This window comes from Phyllobates terribilis, unplaced genomic scaffold (genome assembly GCF_046119375.1).
Source record: "Phyllobates terribilis strain yellow unplaced genomic scaffold, ASM4611937v1 Scaffold_4__5_contigs__length_816908805, whole genome shotgun sequence".
NCBI classification, from domain to species: Eukaryota; Metazoa; Chordata; class Amphibia; order Anura; family Dendrobatidae; genus Phyllobates; species Phyllobates terribilis.
Genome location: NW_027362764.1, coordinates 268,210,568 through 268,221,960, shown reverse-complemented (window position 1 = coordinate 268,221,960; position 11,393 = coordinate 268,210,568).

Genomic DNA, 11,393 nt, shown 5'->3' with positions numbered 1-11,393 from the left:
TACAGACCAGTTAGACGCTCCTAATCAACTCGTTACCTGCATTAAATACAGCTGTCTTACATAGTCACCGGTATAAAAGACTCCTGTCCACAGACTCACTTAATCAGTCAGACTCTAACCTCTACAGCATAGGCAAGACCAAAGAGCTTTCTAAGGATGTCAGGGACAAGATCATAGACCTGCACAAAGCTGGAATGGGCTACAAAACCATAAGTAAGACGCTGGGTGAGAAGGAGACAACTGTTGGTGCAATTGTAAGAAGATGGAAGAAATACAAAATGACTGTCAATCAACATCTATCTGGGGCACCATGCAAAATCTCACCTCGTGGGGTATCCGTGATCATGAGAAAGGTGAGAGATCAGCCTAAAACTACATGGGGAAACTTGTTAATGATCTCAAGGCAGCTGGGACCACAGTCAACAAGAAAACCATAGGTAACACATTACAACTTAAAGGTTTAAAATCCTGCAGTTACCGCAAGGTCCCCATGCTCAACAAGGCACATGTGCAGGCCCATCTGAAGTTTGGCAATGAACACGTGGATGATTCTGTGAGTTATTGGGAGAAGGTGCTGTGGTCAGATGAGACAAAATTGAGCTCTTTGGCATTAACTCAACTCTATGTGTTTGGAGGAAAAGAAATGCTGCCTATGACCCAGAGAACACCGTCCCCACTATCAAGCATGGAGGTGGAAACATTATGTTTTGGGGGTGTTTTTCTGCTAAGGGCACAGGACTACTTCACCGCATCAATGGGAGAATGGATGGAGCCATGTACCGTAAAATTCTGAGTGACAATCTCCTTCCCTCCGCCAGGACATTAAAAATGGGCCGTGGCTGGGTCTTAAAGCAAGACAATGACAAAAAACATACAGTCAAGGCAACAAAGGAGTGGCTCAAAAAGAAGCACATTAAGGTCATGGAGTGGCCTAGCCAGTCTCCAGACCTTAATCCCATAGATAACTTATGGAGGGAGTTGAAGCTCCGAGTTGCCAAGCGACAGCCTCAAAATCCGAATGATTTAGAGAGGAGTGGACCAAAATTCCTCCCGACAAGTGCGCAAACCTCATCATTAACTACAAAAAACATCTGACTGTTGTGCTTGCCACCAAGTATTAAGTGTTGTTGGCCAGAGGGATCATATACTTATTTCTCACTGCAAAATGCAAATAAATTTAGTTAATTCATATAATGTGATTTTCTTGATTTTTTGGGGATATTCTATCTCTCAATGTTAAAATTAAGCTACCCTTAAAATTATAGACTGTTCATTAGAGATGAGCGTTGTTCTACTCGAACTGTTCGCCAATCTCAAATTCGAGCTGTTTTGGGCGGTGTTCGAGCCGTTCGGCGAACACGAACAATTCGAGAAAAATTCGGCTGTTCGAGGTTATGTTCGATAACTGTTCGTGCACCAAAATCATAACTGGATTTTTTCTCAGTAATGATGAAAATTAATGTTAATACGCAGTTTGAGTGTACAGCGGGGTGGGGGGATTGGCAGGGGATGGATCTCTGCAGGAACAATGAAGATCTCCATTTTTTTTTTCTCTTTCCCGCATTTACAGTGGGGAGGTGCAATCTGTCAGCCTATCAGCAGCGCACACACGGAGCTAAGTGCTTTTTTTCACACAAGCAAGGGCATGTGTCATTGGCAGTGTATGTCACATGTCCTTGCCCTATAAGACCAAGCCATTTTCCCCGTCGCCACCATTTTCTCACTGCTGCAGCTGCGTGTTAGATGGCAACGCTGTTGCTGTGTGCGCTATACCTTGTTAATTTCAAGCCAATTTTCGCACAAATCTATAGATAGCTTGGGAGTAGGGAATAGTTGTGATTGCAGTCCTTTTAAGGACTAGGTTACAGCATTTCCTATGACTTTTATCAGGCAGGTCTGTGCTCTTAAATAGATAGATTGTGGGAGTAAAGACTAATTGTAATTGGAGTCCTTTTCAGGACTAGGTTACATCAGTTCCTATCAGTTTTTGCCAGGCAGGTCTGTGCCAGTGCTGTGCAAGTTTTTTTCACAGCATTTGGCTGAATCTAGCAAAGCTAATCCTTTTTGGCCTATTGCAGGGTGTGTTAGTCAGTGGAGTAGCCTATCTGTGTTGCAAGATATACCACCTGTGTATAGAATACCAATTTTTTTACTGCACCTAGTGAAGTAAAATCTTTTGGGCATAGCATCATTCTATTAGTCCATCTATACTGACCTCCATCAGGTTGCAAATTGAATATAATTTTTTTCTGCATCTAGCTCTGAAAAAATATTGGGCTTCTAGCTGTGTGTGGGACTTGTTGTATTAGTCCATCTATACTGACCCCCATCAGGTTGCAAACTGAATATATTTTTTTCTGCATCTACCTCTGAAAAAATATTGGGCTTCTAGCTGTGTGTGGGACTTGTTCTATTAATCCATCTATACAGACCTCCATCAGGTTGCAAACTGAATATATTTTTTTCTGCATCTACCTCTGAAAAAATATTGGGCTTCTAGCTGTGTGTGGGACTTGTTGTATTAGTCCATCTATACTGACCTCCATCAGGTTGCAAACTGAATATATTTTTTTCTGGTTCTACCTCTGAAAAAATATTGGGCTTCTAGCTGTGTGTGGGACTTGTTCTATTAATCCATCTATACAGACCTCCATCAGGTTTCAAACTGAATATATTTTTTTCTGCATCTACTTCTGAAAAAATATTGGGCTTCTAGCTGTGTGTGGGACTTGTTCTATTAGTCCATCTATACTGACCTCCATCAGGTTGCAAACTGAATATAATTTTTTTCTGCATCTAGCTCTGAAAAAATATTTGGCCTTCTAGCAGTGTGTGGGACTTTCTCTATTAGTCCATCTATACTGACCTCCATCAGGTTGCAAATTAAAAATAATTTTTATCTGCATCTACAGTACCTCTGAAAAAATATTTGGGCTTCTAGCTGTGTGTGGGACTTGTTCTATTAGTCCATCTATACTGACCTCCATCAGGTTGCAAATTGAATATAATTTTTATCTGCATCTAGCTCTGAAAAAATATTTGGCCTTCTAGCAGTGTGTGGGACTTTCTCTATTAGTCCATCTATACTGACCTCCATCAGGTTGCAAATTAAAAATAATTTTTATCTGCATCTACCTCTGAAAAAATATTTGGGCTTCTAGCTGTGTGTGGGACTTGTTCTATTACTCCATCTATACTGACCTCCATCAGGTTGCAAACTGAATATATTTTTTTCTGCATCTACCTCTGAAAAAATATTGGGCTTCTAGCTGTGTGTGGGACTTGTTGTATTAGTCCATCTATACTGACCTCCATCAGGTTGCAAATTAAAAATAATTTTTATCTGCATCTATAGTACCTCTGAAAAAATATTTGGGCTTCTAGCTGTGTGTGGGACTTGTTCTATTAGTCCATCTATACTGACCTCCATCAGGTTGCAAATTGAATATAATTTTTATCGGCATCTAGCTCTGAAAAAATATTTGGCCTTCTAGCAGTGTGTGGGACTTTCTCTATTAGTCCATCTATACTGACCTCCATCAGGTTGCAATTAAAAATAATTTTTATCTGCATCTACCTCTGAAAAAATATTTGGGCTTCTAGCTGTGTGTGGGACTTGTTCTATTAATCCATCTATACAGACCTCCATCAGGTTGCAAACTGAATATAATTTTTTTCTGCATCTAGCTCTGAAAAAATATTTGGCCTTCTAGCAGTGTGTGGGACTTGTTCTATTAGTCCACCTATACTGACCTCCATCAGGTTGCAAATTCAAAATAATTTTTTGTCTGCATCTAGCTCTGAAAAAATATTTGGTCTTCTAGCAGTGTGTGGGACTTTCTCTATTAGTCCATCTATACTGACCTCCATCAGGTTGCAAACTGAATATATTTTTTTTCTGCATCTACCTCTGAAAAAATATTGGGCTTGTAGCTGTGTGTGGGACTTGTTCTATTAATCCATCTATACAGACCTCCATCAGGTTGCAAACTGAATAAAAAATTTTTCTGCATCTACCTCTGAAAACTGAAAACATATTTGGGCTTCTAGCAGTGTGTGGGACTTGTTCTATTAGTCCATCTATACTGACCTCCATCAGGTTGCAAATTGAATATAATTTTTTTCTGCATCTAACCCAGCCAATAGTTTTGGCCTAATACCACAGTTTGGCCACTCAGCTCTGCTCGGTTCCCATCCATTGTTTTTTTGTGCAAACAACTCCAGAGTTGTGAATTAGTTAACCACCAAAATGAGTGGAAAAAGGCCTGCTGCTGGTGGAAAGGGGAATAGGCGTGTTGGGAAGGGGAAAAAAGGTTGTGTCCGTGGGGTAGGTGTTAAAGCAACAGTAACATCTGCAGAAGAAAGACCATCTTCCAGCCAAACTAAAATGTCTACTTCTTTTAGCGGACAATGTGATAAGATCCCTTTCTTACGGCCACGCCAATCGCTACAAATTCCAGATGAGGCACAAAAACAGCAGGTGCTTCAACGGATATCAAGTGCTCCTTTAAGTGGGCTCTCCTCCACATCAACTTCAACATCACAAATACTCCAGTCCTCAAAGGTGTCACCCCAATCGCACTTGCTTCCTCACAGCTCCCAAATCTCCAGCTGCCCATCTGAGTATGAGGTAGAACAGATGGTTGAGTCTGCAGAGCTGTTTACTCATACTATAGCCTGGGAATCAGAGGTCGACTCCAGCGCTTCTGTGAATCCAGACGAGGAAATGATCTGCACTGATGCCCAGAATCTTTATGAGTCGGATCCAGGACCAGACGCAGAAGGTTCTGACCATAATGTAGACCCTCATTCCCAAACTGTAACTCCTGTTGGTGGAGACAATGAGGAAGACGATGATAAGACTCAAATACCTGATTGGAGCGACAACTTTAGTTTTTTGTCAGGCAGGAACAAGTTGGCTCTGAGGACGACGGGTGTGATAACGCACAGGGTGATGATGATGAGGTTGGAGATCCCACTTACTGTCAACCCACAGTCAGCCAAAAGATGAGGTCAGCAGAGGAGGTGGAGGAAGATGCTAGTGACGACGAGGTCAGGTTGTGCCTTCCTGGACAGAGACGTAGTACTGGAAGCACGTCTACAACTGCATCCTCAAACACAACTCTGCCTCTCACCACAAGTCGTGGTGGCTCTTCAAGTCGCATGGGTGCTAAGCCTTGCATAGCCTGGGCATTTTTTCAGATCGATAAAGATGACCCAACTCGTGTTATCTGTAACATTTGTCAGCAAAAGCTAAGTAGAGGCCAAAAAATACATAGTTTGAGTACTTCATGCATGAACCGGCACATGGACATGAAGCATAAGTTGCAGTGGGAAGCTCAGTGTGCTACAATGCGGCCTAGCCGGCCGGGCCAACCACCGTCTGCCATATCTTGTGCATCCGCGGCCTCTTCATCCTCTGTGACTGGGGGGACAGCAGTCACACCTGTTTTGGGGCGCAGACCTGACACCTCTTTACCCGCAACAGCCAGCGTGATTGGCAGGTCATCATTTTCTTTGGAGGTGGTAACACCAGCTGATGTTGAGCGCTGTCCGACATCGATAGCACCACCTTTGGATCAAGGCAACCTAACATGTCTGCCTGCATCTTCCTCACAGACCGGCAGTTTGCCGGGGACACCCTTATCAACCCCGTCTAAGCACAATAGCCAGCCCTCGGTCCCTCAGATGTGGACAAGTAAAAGACCATTTCCTCCTAGCCATGAGAAAGCTAAGAGGTTGAATTTCACCATCTGCAAGCTCTTGGCTACAGAAATGCTGCCTTTCCGCCTGGTGGACACAGAGGATTTTCGAGACCTAATGTCCGTCGCAGTGCCCCAGTACCAGATGCCCAGTCGGCACTACTTCTCAAAGAAAGGTGTGCCTGCGCTCCACCAGCATGTCGCACACAACATCACCGCTTCTTTGAGAAACTCTGTGTGTGACAGGGTGCATTTCACCACAGACACTTGGACGAGTAGGCATGGACAGGGGCGTTACATGTCGCTGACTGGGCACTGGGTAACTTTGTTGACAGCAGGACAAGGGGCTGCTGTCCAAGTCTTGCCGTCCCCACGAGTTGTGCGTCAATCCTCTTTATGTCAAAGTTCCTCCACTGCTTCTGCCTCCTCAACCTCCTCTCGGTCTTCCACCTGCACCCAAAGCCTGTCTGGTCATGCCACAAGCTTTCTAACTGCGCAGAAGGGATCCTGCACACCTCCTTACTATGCTGGCAGTAGGGCTCAACGTCATCAGGCGGTTTTTACATTGAAATGTCTGGGAAATGTGAGTCACACAGCTGAGGAGTTGTGGTCAGCTCTGGAGAACCAATTTCATGAATGGTAGTCTCCAATGGACCTGAAACCAGGGAAGGCCGTGTGCGACAATGCTGCAAACCTGGGTGCGGCCCTTCGCCGGGGCAATGTCACACACGTGCCTTGTATGGCTCACGTGTTGAACCTGGTTGTCCAGCAATTTTTAGCCCACTATCCCAGACTAGATGGCCTTCTGCAAAGGGCCCGGTCGCTGTGTGCTCACTTCCGCCGTTCGCATCCCACAGCTCAGCGACTTACATCTCTACAGAAGTCGTTGGGCCTGCCACTTCACCGGCTAAAATGCGATGTGCCTACCCGGTGGAATTCAACTCTGCACATGTTGCAGTGACTGTGGCAGCACCGACAAGCCCTGGTGCAATACGTTCTGACGTATAGCCTGGGCCAACGAGATCCAGAGGTGGGGCAAATCACGCTGGAGGAGTGGTCTCAGATCAGGGACCTATGCACCCTTCTGCACAGTTTTGAAATGGCGACGAAGATGTTTAGTGCTGACGATGCCATTATCAGCATGACTATTCCGGTGATTTACATGCTGGAGCACATGTTAAACAGAATTCGGAGTCAGGTGGTGGCACAAGGGGAGGTGGAGGAAGTAGAGGAGGAGGAGTTGTATGCGGAAGGGCTAACATCTGCAAGGTCCAGACGGTCGGCAGCACCAAGGCGGCAGGCATGTGAGGGTGGGGGAGATGGTTTTACCAGGGCGCATGGTAGCAGCCAAACTAGTGAGGAAGGTGCAGGAGCCCAGGAAGAAGTGGAGGACGAACTGATGGAAGACTCATCAGATGAGGAAGACCTTGATCACATTTCTGTTGTGCGAGGTTGGGGGGAGAGGACAGAGGAAGGAAGCATGATTGTTACCTCGCCACCAACACAACAGGGACTTGGTGCTCCTGGATGCGCAACACACATGAGTGCCTTCTTGCTGCACTACCTGCAACATGACCCTCGAATTGTGAGAATTAGAAATAATCCTGACTACTGGGTTGCCACACTGTTAGATCCCCGGTACAAAAGTAAATTTGCAGAAATTATTCCTGCCATAGAAAGGGATGCACGCATGCAGGAGTATCAGCAGAGACTGTTGCAGAATCTTACATGTGCTTTTCCACAAAATACCAGTGGTGCACGTAGTGAATCTCACAGTTCCAACTTGCCAACCGTGGGACCGTCAAGTGTTCAGCACTCAAACCGTAACAGAACCACAGTATCTGCTGGTAACATCAATTTTGCGGAATCATTTCACCACTTTTTTAGCCCATCCTTTGCAAGGCCACAGGAGACAAGAAGTCTGACACATAGTCAACGCCTAGAGACGATGGTACAGGAGTATCTCCAAGTAAACATTGAAGCCATGACTGTGTCACTGGACCCTTGCTCTTTTTGGGCTTCCAATCTGGATAAATGGCCGGAGCTAGCCACTTACGCCTTGGAGATCTTGTCATGCCCCGCAGCCAGCGTTCTGTCTGAACGTGTGTTCAGCGCTGCTGGTGGTGTGCTGACAGATAAGCGCACGCGGCTCTCCACTGATAATGTAGACAGACTCACGTTCATAAAGATGAACAAATCATGGATCCGAAACGACTTTTCTACCCCTGTGTCATCCTGGGGAGAGTAAAAGCTTGATGATTGGTTAAAATCACCCTACCAACCGTTTTAAGCTTTCAAATTACTAATCATGTTTATCTGTATCTTGGCTGGAAAATAATTTGGGCTTTATAGCAGTGTGCAGCACTTATTCTATAAGGCCATCTATAATAAGCTCCACCAGATTTAAAATTACTAATCATGTTTATCTGTATCTTGACTGGAAAATAATTTGGGCTTTGTAGCAGTGTGCAGCACTGATCCTATTAGGCCATCTATACTAAAGCTTCACCAGATTTAAAATTAATAATAATTTTTAGCTGCATCTAGCCCGGAAAATAATTTTGGGGCTCCGAGATGCGCAAGACACATAAGTGCCTTCTTGCTGCACTACCTGCAGCATGACCCTCAGATTGTCAGAATTCGAAGTAATCATGACTAGTGGGTTGCCACACTCTTAGATCCCCCAAACTTTTCGATCAACCTTTTCATTTTAATAAAGACCAAAAAAATGGTCATTTTTGAAATTATAAGCATTAGCAGGTTGTTAGAAACTGAAATCAAACAGTTTTCAACTCAAAACTTTATTCTAGGTGATGTTACATTTTCACATAGGACCCCTTGTTCGAAAGGAGCTTCTGAACTCTCTCGTCCATTGAATTTGTCAGGTTTTTGATGGTTTCTGCTTCAATTGTTTTGCATGAGGACAGAATACCCTCCCAGAGCTGTTGCTTAGATGTGAACTGCCTCCCGCCATCATAGACACTCCTTTTAGTGATGCTCCAAAGGTTCTGAATGGGGTAGAGGTTAGGGGAGCATGGGGGTCACACCATAAGTTTGTCCCCTTTTATGCCCATATCAGCCAGAGATGCAGATGTTTTATGTGCAGCATGAGATGGTGCATTATCATGCAAAAAAATGATCTTGCTGTGAAATACACGGTTCTTCTTCTTGAACCATGGCAGGAAGTGCTGTTTGAGAAAATCCACATACATTATGGAGTTCATCTTTAGCGCCTTCAGGGATCCTAAAGGGCCGACAATCTCTCTCCCCATGATTCCAGCCCAAAACATTACTCCACCTCCTCCTTGTTGGCGCTGTAGCCGTGTTTGAAAGGGGTGTCCATCAACCAGCCATCCTCCACTCCATCCATCTGGACCATCGAGCGCTGCACGGCACTCATCCGTGAACAAAACAGTTTTGAAATCAGTCTTCATGTAATGTTTGGCCCACTGGAGCCGTTTCTGCTTGTGTGAAGTGGATAGAGGAGGTCGACAGGATGGCGTATGCACAGCTGCAAACCTCTGAAGGACCCTGCATCTTGTTGTTCGGGGGACGTTGGAGGCACCAGCAGCTTCAAAAACTTGTCTGCTGCTATGACAAGGATTTTTTGCCGCTGCTCTTTCAACCTGACGTAATTGCCTGTAGGAAAGAGTCCTCAATTTGCACTTATCAGCACGCACACGTGTGTACTGTGAATCAGCTACATACTTCTTGATTGCCAAGACACTTCATCCTGATCATCGCACAATGTTGATTGTAGTCATGCCTTGACCTAAACACTCCACAATTTGTTGCTTCTCAGCAGCCGACACATCCTTTTTCTTTCCCATTTTGGCAGAAAATGTAGGCTGCTTAATAATGTGAGACAGCCTTCTTAAGTAGTCTTGCCTTTCATTGGACACACCTGCCAAACTAATTAGCACAGGTGTCTGCAATTGCTTACAGTGATATAAAGAGCCCTGACACACATCACCATCAATGAGTTTAACTGACAAACAAACAAATTCTTCCCTTATCACTCCTAAACACTTTTTGCATAATAATTTGGAACACAGTGTACATGTGCTTTTCCACAAAACACCAGTGGTTCACGTAGTGAATCTTACAGTTCTAACTTGCCAACCATGGTCTGTATGGAGTTGTTCAATAAAGGGCCCAAAATTAAGATAACATAGATGGGAGAGGTCTCTATGAATAGGAATTCCTAAGTATTTGATACCCTGTGAGGGCCAGGCAAAGGGAAAGTTGGACTGGATGGAATCCTATATGGATTTGGGGAGGGAGACATCGAGGGCCTCAGACTTCGCTGCATTGATTTTAAAATTTGACCATGTAACAAAGTGATCTATTTCAGCCATAACAGCATGGATGGATATATGTGATTGAGTGATATATACTAGGACATCATCAGCAAATAGAGAGCACTTGTACTCGGTGCCTCCCACCTCAATCCACCTAATATTGGGGTTATGGCGAATTGATGAGAGCAGGTGCTCCGTCACTAGGATGTATAAGAGAGGGGACAGAGAACATATCTGCCTTGTCCCATTGGTGATTGTGAAAGGTGATGAAAATGTTCTGACGCGCCCCCTGGGCCTTGGGACACCCGGAGCCAGACCCTTTTTGGTGGATGCTGGTGGTTGTAGTCTCCGTGGCGGCGACCCGGTTCCGTGGCTCAGGGCGGTCAAACCAGTGGCGGAACTATTTATGTGGTTTTGATGTTTAAATGTCCGACTACGCCACCCGTGGATTGCGGTCAGAGTGAACCGCCGCTCCAGGGCAGACCGCTGAGGCTGGTGTTGTGGGTGCAGCAGAGCGTAGCATAACTCCCCACGGGAGGAGTATAGCCTCAGGGCAGTGTATGCGGAGGATGGGGGTGATGGTGCAGGGCAGCAGCAGTAACGACACGGAGTCAGTGATGCAGTCCAGGGCCTTTACTCACAGTTCTTATTATCCAGACCACGTCTGCAGGTAACGGCTGCCCACGTCGTACTGTGCTCACCAGGTGAGGGGCTCAGACAACTCCCAGATAACTTTGGAGCGCTTCACAGGACCCCCTTTGTGTGTCCTTTGTCTGGCCTTTCTTACCAACCCTTCTGTCCGGCTGCCTCGGGCCTCCTCTTGGTAAACTTGGCGCCAGTTTCCCTGACCCTATGTGGTGCCTTCCTAGCGGGTGTAGCGAGGGGCTGCGCCACATAAAATGTCACAGCCTCCTGTTTCTAGCTGAGGGTCGTTTCCTGCCTCCACTAGTTTCGGGGACGGGTCTCCCCCTTTGGCCTGACCCCTCCACGCAGGTGGATTCGGGCGTGCGGTGGCGACTCGCCCGTCCGCACCCCTGGGATCCCTTCGTTCCTCATTCCTGGAGCCTTCTCTGCTCCTCTTCCTTCCTTCTCCCTCTCCCAGGCCTGGGCCTCTGTTACTAGGCCCGCCTCCGGAGCAGAGCTCATGCAGAGCCCCTGCTCCCTGCCACTTCTGCTCAGACTTCACTGCACTGAGCTAAGATGGTGCCCACCTTTTATACTCCCTTCTCAATGCACCCAGGAACTGCTTCCTCCCTGCTCCTGCACTACAGGGTTCCCCTTCCTCAGTGTTCCCTCCCCCCACTCCAGCCAGGGACAGGGACTGTCGTGCCCATCTCAGGGGCATATTGGTCGCCCTGCCCCACGGCAATGTGGTGTAATGCATGCAGGT